Source organism: Mustelus asterias, chromosome 28 (genome assembly GCF_964213995.1).
Source record: "Mustelus asterias chromosome 28, sMusAst1.hap1.1, whole genome shotgun sequence".
NCBI classification, from domain to species: Eukaryota; Metazoa; Chordata; class Chondrichthyes; order Carcharhiniformes; family Triakidae; genus Mustelus; species Mustelus asterias.
The window spans coordinates 21,507,866-21,524,823 of record NC_135828.1 but is presented as its reverse complement, the minus strand read 5'-3'; the positions used below and the strand labels follow the sequence as shown (position 1 = coordinate 21,524,823).

Genomic DNA, 16,958 nt, shown 5'->3' with positions numbered 1-16,958 from the left:
TCATGGTTTTAAAGTATGTTCGTATCCATCTTACTTGTCCAGATTTGATTAATGTTCCCAGCTGATAACTATACTTCTCTAATGCGGTGAAGCATTTTTCACTTGAGAAGTAGTTCAGATTTCCACTCTGTGTCCCCAATGAGGGGGATGTGGGTCTAACCATGTGGTTCCCTGTGCGATGAGTTCATTTTGTTTGGTAGATATCGTGCACTTCAATTGAACAACTTTACCAGACGCCTGGAGAGCAGCCACAAACTCTCCGTCTGGTTTTGAGCATGGAGTGTGACCTGGGGAGCAGAGTAAATAAGAAACAAAATGATTGCAAAGCAAACTTCATTTGAACATGGACTAAGATGGATGGAGTGTTCACTGGAAAGGGGAGGTGTCCAGACTGCACTTGAAGCATCTGTCTGTGGTGATGGGCATTCTTTGCTTGCAGCACATATAAATTTACCCAATTTAGATGGTTGGTTCATCCGATTCCCACGCTATGTGGCAATTTTTAATCTTAAGCCCCAAATGTGGGGAGGCGGTGGCATCATGGTATTGTCACTGAACGAGTAATGCAGAGTACCCCGGGTAATGGTCTGGGGACCCGGGTTCGAATCTCACCACGGCAAATGGTGAAATTTGAAATCAGTAAAAATCTTGAATTAAGAATCTGCTGGTGACCATGAAACCATTGTCGATTGTCGTAAAAACCCATCTGGTTCACTAATGTCCTTTAGGGAAGGAAATCTGCCATCCTTGTCTAGTCTGGCCTATTGGTGACTCCAGACACACAGCAATGTGGTTGACTCTTAACGTCTTCAGGGATGGGCAACAAATGTTGCCCCAGCCAGCGACGCCCACATGGATGAATTTTTTTAAAAATTAGAGAGTCAAGGATTTTTTCTTTTAAATTTCAATTAATTCAGGCTTTCTCAGTATCGTCCTTCATGTGTTGGGTGCCAATGCCTCACAATTGGACTGTGCGTCACTAACCAAACCATTCAGTCAGAATTATTTATCTAACAATAAGGTAAAACAAAATTTATGAACTAGAATTTTGTGGTCCTTGGAGCTTTTGTAGCAATTCTCCTGTTGATTTCAGACATAACATTGTTTGAATGTGCACATTGTGTTCACTGCTCATTGACGTACCTTCAAATTAGAGCATTGACTTTGATTCAGTAGACATTTGACATGCTCAAGGAACGCTAAAGTTCAATTCTCTGCTACATTGATACCTTTCTCAAAGAATGAGGCATTCATTACTCAGAATAGTGAACCCAGAGTCCCTGATTCTATTCACTAACATAAACTGACTGCACTGAGCAATGTAGTGAGCATTGTAATCCCTTCATTCTCACTTTGAACTGCGCTCTTGTCAGGCTTTTATTCTCTTCCAATGGAGTGTTGATCTTGAGAGAAAAAGTGATAGAAAACCTGACAACCTTGTGCATGTTAGAGAGAACTTGGCTGGTGGGTTTTCAAGACTGAACATCAAGTGACCTCCAGTTTTTTGCACCCTATCCAACCTGACACCAATCCTTTAGCCGTTCTGGATAATACCTCAGTTTTGAAAGGTGTAGGTGCTAACTGATGATGACTTGGACTAAGTGATAGAAAAGGAGAGAGTGCAGAATGTAGTGCTACAGTCATAGCTAGGGTGTGGAGAAACATGAACTTAAAGCAAGATAGGCCCATTCAAAAGTTTGATGGCAGCAGGGAAGAAGCTGTTTTTGAGTTGGTTGGTATGTGACCTCAGACTTTTGTATCTTTTTCCCGATGAAAGAAGGTGGAAGAGAGAATGTTCGGGGTGCATGAGGTCGTTGATTATGCTGGCTGTTTTGCCAAGAAAGTGTAGATGGAGTCAATGGATGGGAGGCTGGTTTGCGTGATGGTTTGGGCCACATTCACGACCTTTTGTAGTTTCTTAAGGTCTTGGGCAGAGCAGGAGCCATAATAAGCTGTGATACAACCAGAAAGAATGTTTTCTATGGTGCATCTGTAAAAGTTGGCGAGCGTCGTAGCTGACATGCCAAATTTCCTTAGTCTTCTGAGAAAGTAGAGGCGTTGGTGAGCTTTCTTTAACTATAGCATCGGCATGGGGGGACCACGACAGGTTGTTGCTGATTTGGACACCTAAAAACTTGAAGCTTTCGACCGTTTCTACTTCGTCCCCATTGATGTAGACAAGGACATGTTCTCCTTTACGCTTCCTGAAGATGCCAATCTCCTGAGAAAAAAAGTGATAGAAAAACTGACAACCTTGTGCACGTTAGGGAGAACTTGGCTGTTGCATTTTCAAGACTGAACATCAAATGACCTCCAGTTTTTTGCACCTCATCTAACCTGATCCCAATCCTTCAGCCCTTCTGGATAATACCTCAGTTTTGAAAGGTGTAGATGCTAATTGACGATAACATGGACGAAGGGGTAGACATTATCTTGACATCCAATTGACATGGGGAGGCGATGGCCTAGTGGTATTATCATTAGACTATTAATCCAGAAACTCAGCTAATGATCTGGGGACAAAAACAAAAAATGCGGGAGAAACTCAGTAGGTTTGACAGCATCTGTGGAGAGAGAGCCAATGTTTCGAGTCTGGATGAGCCTTCTCCAGAGCTGGAGACCCGGGTTCGAATCCCGCCACGGCAGTGGAATTTGAATTCAATGAAAAATATCTGGAATTAAGAATCGACTGATGACCGTGAAACCATTGTTGATTGCCGGAAAAACCCATCTGATTCACTCACGTCCTTTAGGGAAGGAAATCTGCCATCCTTACCTAGTCTGGCCTAAATGTGGCCATGATGTGGAGATGCCGGCGTTGGACTGGGGTAAACACAGTAAGAGTTTTTTAACAATACCAGGTTAAAGTCCAACAGGTTTATTTGGTAGCAAATACCATTAGCTTTCGGAGCTCTGCTCCTTCGTCAGATGGGGCTCCAGAGCCACAGCCATGTGGTTGATCCTCAACTGTCCTCTGAACAAGGGCAATTTGATTTGATTTCCAGTTCCAGGACAATCACTTTACTTTCAGAAGCTCCTATAGAAGGATTGAGAAGAGGCAAGATTGTCAGACCATCGTAATCATCAGCAAAACTCTTCAATTTCATCTACTGCCTTTCTAGCTTGCTAAAACTCTCTAGAAAGGAACGCCTCCCCGCCCCCCCCCCCCCCCCCCCCCCCCTCCACCTTCCCCAGTCTAGAGGTTTAGGAGAAATGTTTTGTCAGACACTTGATACCATCATATGACCTTAATCCTGTTCTCCACACATGCATGTATATTCCATCATCATGTGTCATTGAGTCACTTCAGTCTCAAAGCAGTAACACTGCTGGCTCTGGTTGCTGCATGCAAAGTCATTGAGCTCGAAGCTATGTGACGAGTGAGCTCTGTTTTCTTTGGCATTTACTTGGGGCTATCTATAGCCCACATTTAGATTGTGGCCTAAAATTGTTTTCAGTATCATCTCTCACCAGAGATTATGTTACAGAATTTTAAACCACTGCAGCATCCTGTAGAGGCCAAGTGCAGATTTCATGAGGAGGTGTAGGGGGGGTTGGGGGCATGTTTCTAGTTTTCATGGTTGCACCATGTCAGTGGGATTAAAAATATTTGTGTTGCTCTCTCTGCGAACAAATACTTCCTCCTCCGTCTATCACACTACTTCGATATCATCTTAATGTACCTCAGGAATAAATGGGCGAGATGGTGGTGATGTCACTGAGATCCAAGGCAGCTGGTGAGAGTCTAATTCAATTGATTTTTTTAAAAAACTGTCTGGAATTGAAAGCTAGTCTCAGTAATGGTGACCTTGAAGCTATCATTGATTGTCATAAAAAGCCCATCGGCAAGTAGGGCCAGCCCTGCTGAGTTTTTTCAGCATTTTCTGCTTTTAGTTCAGATCTCCTGCATCCACAATATCATCCCATAGAATGGAAACATAGAATCCCTACTGTACAGAAAAGGCCATTTGGCCCATTGAGTCTGCACCGACTCTCTGACAGAGTGTGTTACCCAGGCCCCACTGCCCCTGCCCTTTCCCCATAACGTGGAGATGCCGGCGTTGGACTGGGGTAAACACAGTAAGAGTTTTAACAACACCAGGTTAAAGTCCAACAGGTTTATTTCGTCGCTAATGGTATTTGCTACCAAATAAACCTGTTGGACTCTAACCTGGGATTGTTAAAACTCTTACTGTCTTTCCCCATAACCCCAGACATTTGCCATGGCTAATCCATCAAGCCCACACATCTTTGGACACTAAGGGGCAATTTAGGGTGGCCAACCACCTAACCTACACATCTTTGGACTGGGAGGAAACCGGAGCATCCGAAGGAAATCCACGCAGACACTATGATTTTGATTTGATTTATTATTGTCACATGTATTAGTATACAGTGAAAAGTATTGTTTCTTGTGCATTATACAGGCAAAGCATACCATTCATAGAGAAGGAAAGGAGAGAGTGCAGAATGTAGTGTTACAGTCATAGCTAGGGTGTAAAGAAAGATCAACTTAGTCGAGGTAGGTCCATTCAAAAGTCTGATGGCAGCAGGGAAGAAACTGCTTGAGTAGTTGAGTTACACTTTTGGTGCCATACTCAGAGTGAGAGTATCATTGCTACCCCCCATCCCCCCAAATGGACTATGATTTAAATGGTAAAAAATTGCAGCGTGTTGCTGTGCAACACCTGGTGTCCTTGTGCATGAATCACAAAAGGTTGGTTTGCAGGTGCAGCAGAATGAAAATTAAATTTTGTCCTTCATTGCTGGAGGGATGGAGTTTAAAAACAGGGAGGTTATGTTGCAGCTGTATAAGGTGCTGGTGAGGCCACACCTGGAGTACTGTGTACAGGTTTGGTTTCCTTACTTGGGAAAGGATATACTGGCACTGGAGGGGGTGCAGAGGAGATTCACTAGGTTGATTCCGGAGGTGAGAGGGTTGGCTTATGAGGAGAGACTGAGTAGACTGGGACTATACTCATTGGAATTCAGAAGAATGATTATAGAATTTTGTAGAAACATATAAAATTATGTCGGGAATAGATAAGGTAGAAGATGGAAGTTGTTTCCACTGGCAGGTGAAACCAGAACTAGGGGGCATGGCCTCAGAATAAGGGGGAGCAGATTTAGGACTGAGTTGAGGAGAAACTTCTTCACCCAAAGGGTTGTGAATCTGTGGAATTCCCTGCCCAGTGAAGCAGTTGAGGCTACCTCATTGAATGTTTTTAAGGCAAAGATAGACAGATTTTTGAACAGTAAAGGAATTAAGGGTTATGGTGAGTGGGCAAGTAAGTGGAGCTGAGTCCACAAAAAGATCAGCCATGATCTTATTGAATGGCGGAGCAGGCTCGAGGGGCCGGATGGCCTACTCCTGCTCCTAGTTCTTATGTTCTTATGTGATGTTTTGAATCCAAAGTGCTGTATAGAATTAGCCTAGTTCTACTCTGTTTGTGTTTGTGGTGAAAACAGTCTTGGAGTGGTCTGCACTAACACTAGATACTCAACATGGAGGAGTGTTGCATTTTCCAGCAATGGCACACTTAAGTTGCTGGACATAAATACTACAAGAGAGATGGACACCAAGCTAAAGAGCATAACATTTCACTCCTTTATATCCTATGAAATGCCCTGCCATTGATCCTTAAGGCAAAAATCAACACTCCTCAAATACCACGTATCTGCTTATACTTGAAGGTTTATTAGCCTATGGTCCTTGGATATAAATAGATTTGTCTTTTTAAAAAAAAAACTACAAAACAATTAAATGCATTAAAATGATTAACAGTGCTTGCGGTGAAACAACCATTCATAGAATCCCTACAGGAGGCCATTTGGCCCATCGAGCCTGCACCGACCACAATCCCACCCAGGCCCTATTCCCACAACTCCACATATTTACCATGCTAATCCCCCTGACACTAGGGGCAATTTACCACGGCCAATCCACCTAACCTACACATCTTTGGACACTAAGGGGCGATTTAGCATGGCCAATCAACCTAACCTGCACATCTTTGGACAGTGGGAGGAAACCAGACCACCCAGGGGAAACCCACGCAGACACGGGGAGAATGTGCAAACTCCACACAGGCAGTGACCCAAGGCCAGAATTGAACCCGGGTCCCTGGCGTTGTGAGGCAGCAGTGCGTACCACTGTGTTGCCCCTATTGTTGAAACGGTCTTTATCAAGTCCAGGCAATTCTCCAACATCGCTTGTTTTTCGGTCTTAAAATACGTGCGTGGTATCTTAATTTCCTTATCACCTCTTAGATTCTATTTTCGAACCAGTGAGCAGGATTTATGATATTCCTTCCTAGGGGTACCGAAGCTTGACGAAATTTGTCCACTGCTGGTTCGCTGTTAAAGTGTGAGTTTTGCATAGTGGAAAATTAAGCTTAAATAAAATGTTCTGAATCTCACAATAGCCCCTCTTTCCCGTCTCACGCACCAACACTCTGTCCTCCTCACACTCATTCTTGCACTAATTTACTCACGTGGTCATCAGGACTCTAGTTTGTCATTCTATTAAGAACTTCATCATCTAGTTGTTCAGGGGCCACTTCTTTGCTGACAGTTTAGCGGGCCATGACTTCTGCAAACACGAATATAACGCATGTATTTCATGTTCCCCGAAATAATTTAATTCTCGAACTGTTTACCTTTTACTGCCTAGTAAATGCTAGTCAATCCATATGGTAGTTGTGAGGTGAACTATTTCACTGATCGTTGGATCCATATAAAATCCCCAGGGTGCAGAAGGAGGCCATTTGGCCCATCGAGACTACACAGCTATTATATTTATTCACCAGATGTTTTGATTTGCAACTGGTGACTAATACACCAATATTGAACAATGAGAGTAATATAAAGAGGAGTATACTTTCTAGCCCAAGCCTTTATGTTGGAATAATTGATGAATATTTTAATAGATACTCTTTTCTTGGAACCTATGTTGTGTTGACCTTGTTTCGTTTCATAGAATCTTCATAGAATCCTGACAGTGTAGAAAAAGGCCATTTGGCCCGTCGAGGCTGCACCGTCTTTCCGACAGAGCATCTTACCCAAGACCACCCACCCACCCTATCCCCATAACTCCATGCGTTTATCCCACTAACTTATACATCTTGGGGTGCTAAGGGGCAATTTAGCATGGCCAATCCATCTAACCTAGTCATCTTTGGACACTAAGGGGCAATTTAGCACAGCCAATCCATCTAACCTGCACGTCTTTGAACACTAAAGGGTAATTTAGCATGGCCAATCCACCTAACCTGCACATCTTTAGAGTGTGGAAGGAAACCGGAGCACCCGGAGGAAACCCACACAGGCACGGGGAGATACTGCACACAGATACTCACCCAAGGCTGAAATTGAACCCGGGTCCTTGGCGCTGTGAGGTAGCCATGCTAATCACTGTGCCCCCCGTATTTATTTAAAGTGTATAGACGAGTTTTTAATTTATCTAGCTGCAAACTGGTTCAACAGTTGTCTTGCAATAAAGTATAGTGTACCATTTAAGGGCGGCACGGTAGCACAGTGGTTAGCACTGCTGCTTCACAGCTCCAGGGTCCCGGGTTCGATTCCCGGCTCGGGTCACTGTCTGTGTGGAGTTTGCACATTCTCCTCGTGTCTGCGTGGGTTTCCTCCGGGTGCTCCGGTTTCCTCCCACAGTCCAAAGATGTGCGGGTTAGGTTGATTGGCCAGGTTAAAAATTGCCCCTTAGAATCCTAAAAAATGCGTGGGTTGGAGGGATTAGCGGGTAAATATGTGGGGGTAGGGCTGGGTGGGATTGTGGTCGGTGCAGACTCGATGGGCCGAATGGCCTCCTTCTGCACTGTAGGGTTTCTATGATTCTATGATTTAAAGAAAATCAGATTCTTGAACTAAAGCAATTCATATGATTTAGAAGCAAGTGGAAGGATAATCAGACACAGTTATGAAGTGCTTGGCCCACATCTCTCGTGGTAATTCCATACAGGTCGAGGAATTTAAGCTTTCTGCACTTCAGTGTGCATACCTTTGAGTGTCCCTGTTTGCCGCACTGATCTGGCTGCTATGTTTAATTGCTGGACAAGTGGTTTCTATTCTAACCAGAGTTTTAGCACATAGGGATTAGTTTTTCCACTTGACTTCAAAATTGCTGAATGCCAAAATGAAATATGACAACGATGCAAGTGTGTGCGGCGTAACGTCATGTCACCTCATTTGTATTTACTTTAAAATCCTCATACATGACCACTGGAAAGAGTACCGCTGCCCCTGGAAATTCAGTATCAAAACCCCACAGGCGTACCTTTCACTTCACGGTAGCTGCAGACAGGGCTGTCTTATCTCGATGCTCTTTTGGAAGAGACTAATGTACCTAAAGAATGAATGTGGATGGAACGTTGCACAGTGGTTAGCACTGCTGCCTCACAACGCCAGAGGTCCAGGTTCACTTCCTGGCGTGGATCACTGTCTGTGCGGAGTCTGCATGTTCTCCCCGTGTCTGCGTGGGCTTCCTCCAGCTGCTCCGGTTTCCGCCTACAGTCAGAAAGACGTGCTGGTTAGGTGCATTGGCCATTGCTAAATTCTCCCTCAGTGTACCCGAACAAGCGCCAGAGCGTGGCAACTAGGGGTTTTCACAGTAACTTCATTGCAGTGTTAATGTAGGCCAACTTGTGACACTAATAAATAAACTTTCGTCGCCACACTCCTGCAGGTTAACACATGGCATCTCATCGCTACTCTCACACACACAAAGTTTAGACACAGATGATGGTAAAGTAATAAGATTGAAACTTATAATTATCTCAGTCTCTTTTGTGACAGGCTTAAAGTTTCTTAGATGAAGATGGTTCTTTAAGTGAGTCTGGTTAAGTGAAAGATTCTCAGGAAGCTGCGAGGTTAATTGTCAAATTTCTAGAAGGTTGTTCTCAGATGAACTCGAAGTTGGAACTGGTTGGTGAGGGTGTGGGGGGGTGGTCATGGGCAGCAGTATTCTCCTACTTTCAAGTTTACTGTTATTACCTTGACTGCTTTGATAACTTTTTCTTATTCATTTATGGAATATGGACGTTGCTGGCTGTGCCAGCATTTATTGCCCATCCCTAACTACCCTCCATTCAGAGGGCATTTAAGAGTCAACCACATTGCTGTGGGCCTGGAGTCACATGTAGGCCAGACTGGGTAAGGATGGCAGATTTCCTTCCCTGGAGGACATCAGTAAACGAGATGGGTTTTTACAAGAATTGACAATAGTTTCATGGTCACCGTTAGACTTTCAATTCCAGATTTCTTTTATTGAATTCAAATTTATTGAATTTTATTGAATTCAAATTTCACCATCTGCCATAGTGGGATTTGAACCCGGGTCCCCAGATTTTGCCCTGGGTCTCTGGATTGCTAGTCCAGTGACAATATCACCACGCCACCACCTCCCCAAAACTTTGGAGTGTGGGAGGAAACCGGAGCACCCGGAGGAAACCCATGCAGACACGGGGAGAACGTACAAACTCCACGCAGTCACCCAAGGCTGGAATTGAACCCGGGTCCCTGGCGCTGTGAAGCAGCAGTGCTAACCACTGTGCCACCGTGCCATCCCAAACTTGCCGCTGGTTCAATGGCTTTTGATGGAACATTCACTTCGTAAGCAGCATCTGCTGGGTTTAAAACAGACCACAAATGTGGCTTCCTCATCACGCCGCTTCCACAAGTTCAAATTCCTTTTTACAAATAAAGAGTGGTGTGTTGGTTACACATCTTCTATTGTCCTTTGATACTGTGAAAGTTTGAGACAACCAGTGTCCTTGTGTTTGAATGATCCATTCAACTGGATTTAGAATCAATTTCAGGGGCGGCACAGTGGTTAGCACTGCTGCCTCACAGCTCCAGCGACCCGGGTTTGATTCCCGGCTTGGGACACTGTCTGTGCGGAGTTTGCACATTCTCCCCGTGTCTGCGTGGGTTTCCTCGCTCCAAAGATGTGCGGGTTAGGTTGATTGGCCATGCTGAATTGCCCCTTAGTGTCCCGGGATGCTTGGGTTAGAGGGATTAGCGGGGTAAATATGTGGGTCGATGGGGATACCTGGGTTGGATTGTTGTCGGTACAGACTTAATGGGCCAAATGGCCTCCTTCTGCACCGTAGGCTCTCTATGGTTTCTCTGAAAAGGTATTGATTTAACAACATTATGGATGGTTCCTTTTGCTCCCTCTTGGGAAAGGTTTCAATCCACAAAAGAAGTCAGGTGTCCTACGAGCAGCCACCTTTTGCAGCCTTTTGTTTACTTTTTAAAGTATAGAGTATTGATTGAAAGCCCATAATATATTGGAACATGACACAAGTTCTTCCCAGCATTCTGTCTGGTAGCTAACAGAGAAAGCAGCCTTTTCTTCCTGCAGACCGCAGTAACTGCTATATTGTCTCTCTCTCTCTCTCTTTGCATCCACGGTTTTTCAGTCAGTTTGGGTGTCTGTAAGTCTGTACGAGGTCAAACAGCTGCCATAGTGTATAGGGTGAAATATAGCACATAGGTTGTTTACCTAGCATCTGCGCCCCCGTCTCCATGTCAATCACCACCGAGCCTATTGCTGAGCCAAGCTGGCAGGACGTGACATGTACCTTATCATAGAAACCCTACAGTGCAGAAAGAGGCCATTTGGCCCATCGAGTCTGCACCGACCACAATCCCACCCAGGCCCTACCCCCATATCCCTATATATTTACCCGCTAATCCCTCTAACCTACACATCTCAGGACTCTAAGGCGCAATTTAGCGTGGCCAATCAACCTAACCCGCACATCTTTGGACTGTGGGAGGAAACCGGAGCACCCGGAGGAAACCCACGCAGACACGAGGAGAATGTGCAAACTCCACACAGACAGTGACCCAAGCCGGGAATCGAACCCAGGTCCCTGGAGCTGTGAAGCAGCAGTGCTAACCACTGTGCTACCGTGCCATAACATCATTTTAATTTGAATGGAAAGAGAGAGTCTAAAACATAACCACCTTATAAAACCTTGCATTCGTAACCAAGGGGATTCAAAACATTACAATAACAGGATTATGATAGGATCATAGAATGCCTACAGTGCAGAAGAGGCCATTCAGCCCTCGAGTCTACACTGACTCACTGACAGAGCATCTTACCCAGGCCCATCCCCCGCTCAATGCCCGTAACTCCACACATTTATCCCATTAACCCCCCCTAACCTACACATCTTGGGACACTAAGGGGCAATTTAGCATGGCCAATCCACCTAACCTGCACATGTTTTGAGTATGGGAGGAAACCGGAGCACCCGGAGGAAACTCTCACAGACATGGAGAACGTGCAAACTCCGCACAGACAGTCAGCCAAGGCTGATGTACTTTTTGATACCTTCATCGTCTTTGAAATATGCAGAAAGATATTCATCGAGGAGACTTCAGATCTGAAAAATTGCAAAAATGTAAGTTCTAACTATTTTTCCGAACCCTCAGCTCCATCAGATGAAGAGAGTGGAGTGCTGCACTGGTCCCTGTGATTCCCAGCACGGAAATGTGTGTACAGTGGAGGAATGCCAATCTTCAGTGCCTTCATAAAAAAGGATTCTGATGTGAATTTTGCAGTGTTCAGTGGTTGCTAATAACTAGGTGAAGCAAGGCAATTAATCAAATATGAAATTCCTTTTGGCTATCATCTTGAAGAATCACTAGCTAAGAAATTGGAAACAGGGCTTGCAATGTACCCATAGCCTCACTGAAAAGCTAAATCCCGAGGGTGAGACTTGACGATTACAGTCCAGTTTTGAGCAATAGAACAAGTATTTCAATTTGCTCGGCTGAGTCCTCCAGGAAATTAGAGTGGTCACACTGTCTGTGCGGAGTCTGCACGTTCTCCCTGCGTGGGTTTCCCCCGGGTGCTCCGGTTTCCTCCCACAGTCTGGAAGTTGTGCGGGTTAGGTGGATTGGCCGTGCTAAATTGCTCCTTAGGTTCCAAAGATGTGCAGATGATGTGGATTGGCCATGCTGAATTGCCCCTCAGTGTCCAAAGATGTACAGGTTAGATTGATTAGCCATGGTAAATGTGTGGGGTTACACGGATAGGGCAGGGAGTGGACCTGGGTAAGATTCCCTGTCAGAGAGTTGGTGCAAACTTGATGGGCCAAATGGCCTCTTCTGCACTGCAGGGATTCTATGAATCTCAACCAGTTCCCAGGGCATGTGGTTCAGAGAATAGACCTATCCATTATTTGATGATACATTTGCAGTCTCGATGGGGTTAGAAAGCAATGTGTTATAGGATGGTGGGTTTGAGGCATTTTATTTTTGGGAGCGTCAGAATATTTGATGCGGTTGCCAGCATACTTTGAATTTTGTGCTCATCAAAAATATTTTTCTTCCCTCACTTTCATTTCCAGTTTCTCTAATCCTGTTCTGTTGTGTTTGTGTGTGTAAGAATGTTTAAAGTTTATGTATTAATGTCACAGGTAGTCTTAACACTGCAATGAAGGGGAGAACGCACCTCGACCATCTTGGCCTCAACTCCACTTTCCTGCCCATTCTCAATAACTCTTCAACTGATTACTAATTAAAAATCTGTCTCACATCCTCAAATTTATTCAATGTCCCGGCATCACCATAATTAGCAATGCTGCCTCACAGCGTCAGCGACCCAGGTTCGATTCCCGCTTGGGTGACTGTCTGTGCGGAGTCTGCACATTCTCCCCGTGTCTGCGTGGGTTTCCTCCGGGTGCTCTGGTTTCCTCCCACAGTCCGAAATACTTGCTGGTTGGGTGCATTGGCCATGCTAAATTCTCCCTCAGTGTTACCCGAACAGGCACCGGAGTGTGGCGACTAGGGGATTTTCACAGTAACTTCATTGCAGTGTTAATGTAAGCCTACTTGTAATACTAATAAATAAACTTTAAACTTAGTCAATTCCACAGACTCACCACCCTTTTAGAGAAGTAATTTCTCTTCATCTCTATTTTAAATCTGATACCCCTTAATCCTAAAACTATGACCTCTCGTAGAAACCCTACAGTGCAGAAGGAGGCCATTCGGCCCATCGAGTCTGCACCGACCACAATCCCACCCAGGCCCTACCCCCACATATTTACCTGCTAATCCCTCTAACCTACACATCTCAGGACTCTAAGGGGCAATTTTTAACCTGGCCAATCAGCCTAACCCGCACATCTTTGGACTGTGGGAGGAAACCGGAGCACCCGGAGGAAACCCACGCAGACACGAGGAGAATGTGCAAACTCCACACAGACAGTGAGTCAAGCTGGGAATCGAACCCGGGACCCTGGAGCTGTGAAGCTCTCATTGTAGATTGCCCCGCAAGAGGAAATGTCCTCTCCCCGTCTGCTTTGTCAATCCCCTTTATCATCTCATATACCTCAATTCGACCTCCTGGCAATTTAATTAGGTCATAAATCGGTGGACTCGTTTGTGCATTGCCCGCAGATAACTTTTGTCCATCAGAGCAGGAGGAAAACATGTTTTTTTGTTTGCCTGACACATACTTCTTACAAATCCATAGCACTTTTACACCTATAGATCACCCAGCTGCCAAAGCAGAAAAGAACAGCAAACAGTGGTTGCCATCTCGACAGCAAAAATGCCAGTGTGTATGAGCTCCTGTGTGCAGATGTGACAAATGGTACTTGGTACAGTGCGAGAGGCAGACACAATTAATCTGTCAGAAACGGGGACAGTGCTCAGTCCCTTTCACACAACTGAGTGAAATAAACAAGTAGTGAAATGCTTTATTGATTCACGATATTTGGAGTGGTCTTGTTATTTGTTCAGTTGGCTGAGTTGCTTACTCGTATGACACTAATCAATTTGCATTTATGAAATACTGGATAGTTCTTTGGTTGTTAATTGGAAATTATTTGAACTGTATTAAAAAATTGCAATAAAAATTAACCCTATCATAGTTCAGTGTGTAATCGCATCTCCTGGTTCACAGGCATGCTGGATAGCTGATCCTTGTATTTGTTTGATGAAGGCTCAATCACCCGCTGTTACATTGCCCCTCAGCCCTTAACCTCTGTCAGTCTGTGTGACAATCAGCCCACTGGATGCGACAGTGGAGGGATGTGGGTGTGAACCCACACTCCATGGCATATGTTAGTACCTTTAAATGTTATCCAGACAAGGGAAAAATCCTTAAGGGCCAGAATCTTACGGTAGGCTTACATTAACACTGCAATGAAGTTACTGTGAAAATCCCCTAGTCGCCACATGCCGGCGCCTGTTCGGGTACACTGAGGGAGAATTGAGCACGGCCAATGCACCTAACCAGTACGCCTTTCGGACTGTAGGGAGGAATCCGGAGCACTCGGAGGAAACCCACACAGACATGGGGAGAACGTGTGGGGAATCTCACGCAGGTGGGATTTTCCCATCATGCTGCAGTGAACGGGAGATCTGGCGCCAAATTCTCCTACCTCACTGCAGCGGGAGCGTGGCGTGAACGGCCGCTAAGATCGCGCCCAAGAAGTTTCATGTTTATAAGTTTGTTAGTATGAAAGCTGCCAAAGTCCCAGAGAACCATGGGCTGCCCTCCTCTCCCTTTTTTGAGAGAGACAGAGAGCTGACTGGTGGTGATTTAACCTGAGGATCAGCACACCTCAGGTGAGGGGTGAGGTTGGGAAGGTGGGGCCTTTGTGATGTGGTGTATTTGGATTTCCAGAAGGCATTTGACAAGGTGTCGCACCAAAGGCTGCTGCATAAGATAAAGGTACACGGTGTTACGGTTAATGTATTAGCATGGATAGAGGATTGGTTAACTAACAGAAAGCAAAGAGTGGGGGTAAATGGGTGTTTTCCTGGTTGGCGATTAGTGACTAGTGGTGTGCCTCAGGGATCAGTGTTGGGACAGCAATTGTTTACGATTTACGTAGATGATTTGGCTTTGGGGACCAAGTGTAGTGTGTCAAAGTTCGCAGATGACACTAAGATAGGTGGAAGAGTAAAGTGTGCAGAGGTCGCTGAGAGTCTGCAAAGGGATATTATTAGTCTTAAGTGGGGGGGGTGAAGGTCTGGCAGATGGAGTACAATGTTGGTAAATGTGAGGTCATCCATTTTGGTAGGAATAACAGCAAAATGGACTATTATTTAAATGGTAAAAAATTGCAGCATGCTGCTGTGCAGGGGGACCTGGGTATCCTTATGCAAGAATCACAAGGAGTTGGTTTACAGGTGCAGCAGGTAATTAAGAAAGCAAATGGAATTTTGTCCTTCATTGCTAGAGGGATGGAGTTTAAAAACAACGAGGTTATGTTTCAGCTGTATAAGGTGCTGGTGAGGCCACACCTGGAGTACTGTGTACAGTTTTGGTCTCCTTACTTGAGAAAGGATATACTGGCACTGGAGGGGATGCAGAGGAGATTCACTAGGTTGATTCCGGAGTTGAGAGGGTTGGCTTATGAGGAGAGACTGAATAGACTGGGGCTATACTCATTGGAATTCAGAAGAATGAGGGGAGATCTCATAGAAACATATAAGATTATGAAGGGAATAGGTAAGATAGAAACAGGGAGGTTGTTCCCACTGGCAGGTGAGACTAGAACTAGGGGGTATGACCTCAAAATAAGAGGGAGCAGATTTAGGACTGACTTGAGGAGGAACTTCTTCACCCAATGGGTTGTGAATCTGTGGAATTCCCTGCCCAGTGAAGCAGTTGAGGCTACCTCATTGAATGTTTTTAAGGCGAAGATAGATAAGTTTTTGAGCAGTCAAGGAGTTAAGGGTTATGGCGAGCGGGCGGGTAAGTGGAGCCAAGTCCATGAAAAGATCTTATTGAATGGCGGAGCAGGCTCGAGGGGCCAGATGGCCTACTCCTGCTCCTAGTTCTTATGTTCTAACCTCAGCCGGTGCGGGAATTGAACCCAGGCTGTAGGCTTTGCTCTGCATCATGAACCAGCCGTCCAGCTAACTGAAAATTAAAGTCAGCAGATAGTTCCTTCATACAAAAGAGGAAAGGTTCTGCAGAATACTCAGATGGCTTCTAACGGTGGAAACGTTCTCACTATTGAACATGGATTATTATTCCCCTTACTGTGACAAATCAGTGGCACTAACAGTTTAAAGAATATTAGAAATAAAATTGCAGATAATGAACTAAATGTGGTGTCAATGATCTTTTGACTACTAAAGTGCATTTTGTGATTCGGTGCTAAGCCAAGTAGACAAGAGTGTTTCAGGCAAGTACTGATTTGCTGGACACCAGGAGGACAGCATTTGGAGTTGCTGCACTTGGTCTCAATAGCTCTGGCCATGATTTCATAGAGAGCTTACAGAGCAGAAGGATGCCATTCGGCCCATCGGGTCTACACTGGCTCTCCAAAAGAGCATCTTATCCAGCTCCCTACCCGTAACGCCACCATGGCCAATTTACTTAACCTACACGTCTTTGACAATAAGAGGCAATTTAGCATGGCCAATCCACGTAATCCGCACATCTTTGGACACTAAGGGGCAATTTAGCATGGCCAATCCACCTAACCTACACATCTTTGGACACTAAGGGGCAATTTAGACTGGACAATCCACCTAACCTACACATCTTTGGACACTAAGGGGCAATTTAGACTGGACAATCCACCTAATCCACACATTTTTGGACACTAAGGGGCAATTTAGCATGGCCAATCCACCTAACCTACACATCTTTGGACACTAAGGGGCAATTTAGACTGGACAATCCACCTAATCCACACATTTTTGGACTGTGCGAGGAAACTAGAGCACCTGGAGGAAACCCACACAGACACAGGGAGAACGTGCAAACTCCACACAGACACTCAAGGCTGGAATTGAACCCGGGACCCTGGCGCTGTGAGGCTGCACTGCTAACCATTGTGCCACCATGCCACCCCCCACCTCATTCACTCCTCATTGTTATCCAAAATCCCCAAGTGAATACACGTACAGAGTTTAGCAGGATAACCAGATGAAATGTACCCTGGAAAATACCA

General features: G+C 45.1%; 1 protein-coding gene across 1 annotated transcript in view; it reads left to right on the top strand.

Moving 5' to 3' along the window:
• The window catches only part of LOC144480306 (A disintegrin and metalloproteinase with thrombospondin motifs 14-like), a 178,035-nt gene that overhangs the window by 105,752 nt on the left and 55,325 nt on the right, over positions 1 to 16,958 (top strand). The gene's annotated exons all lie outside the window — the stretch shown is intronic.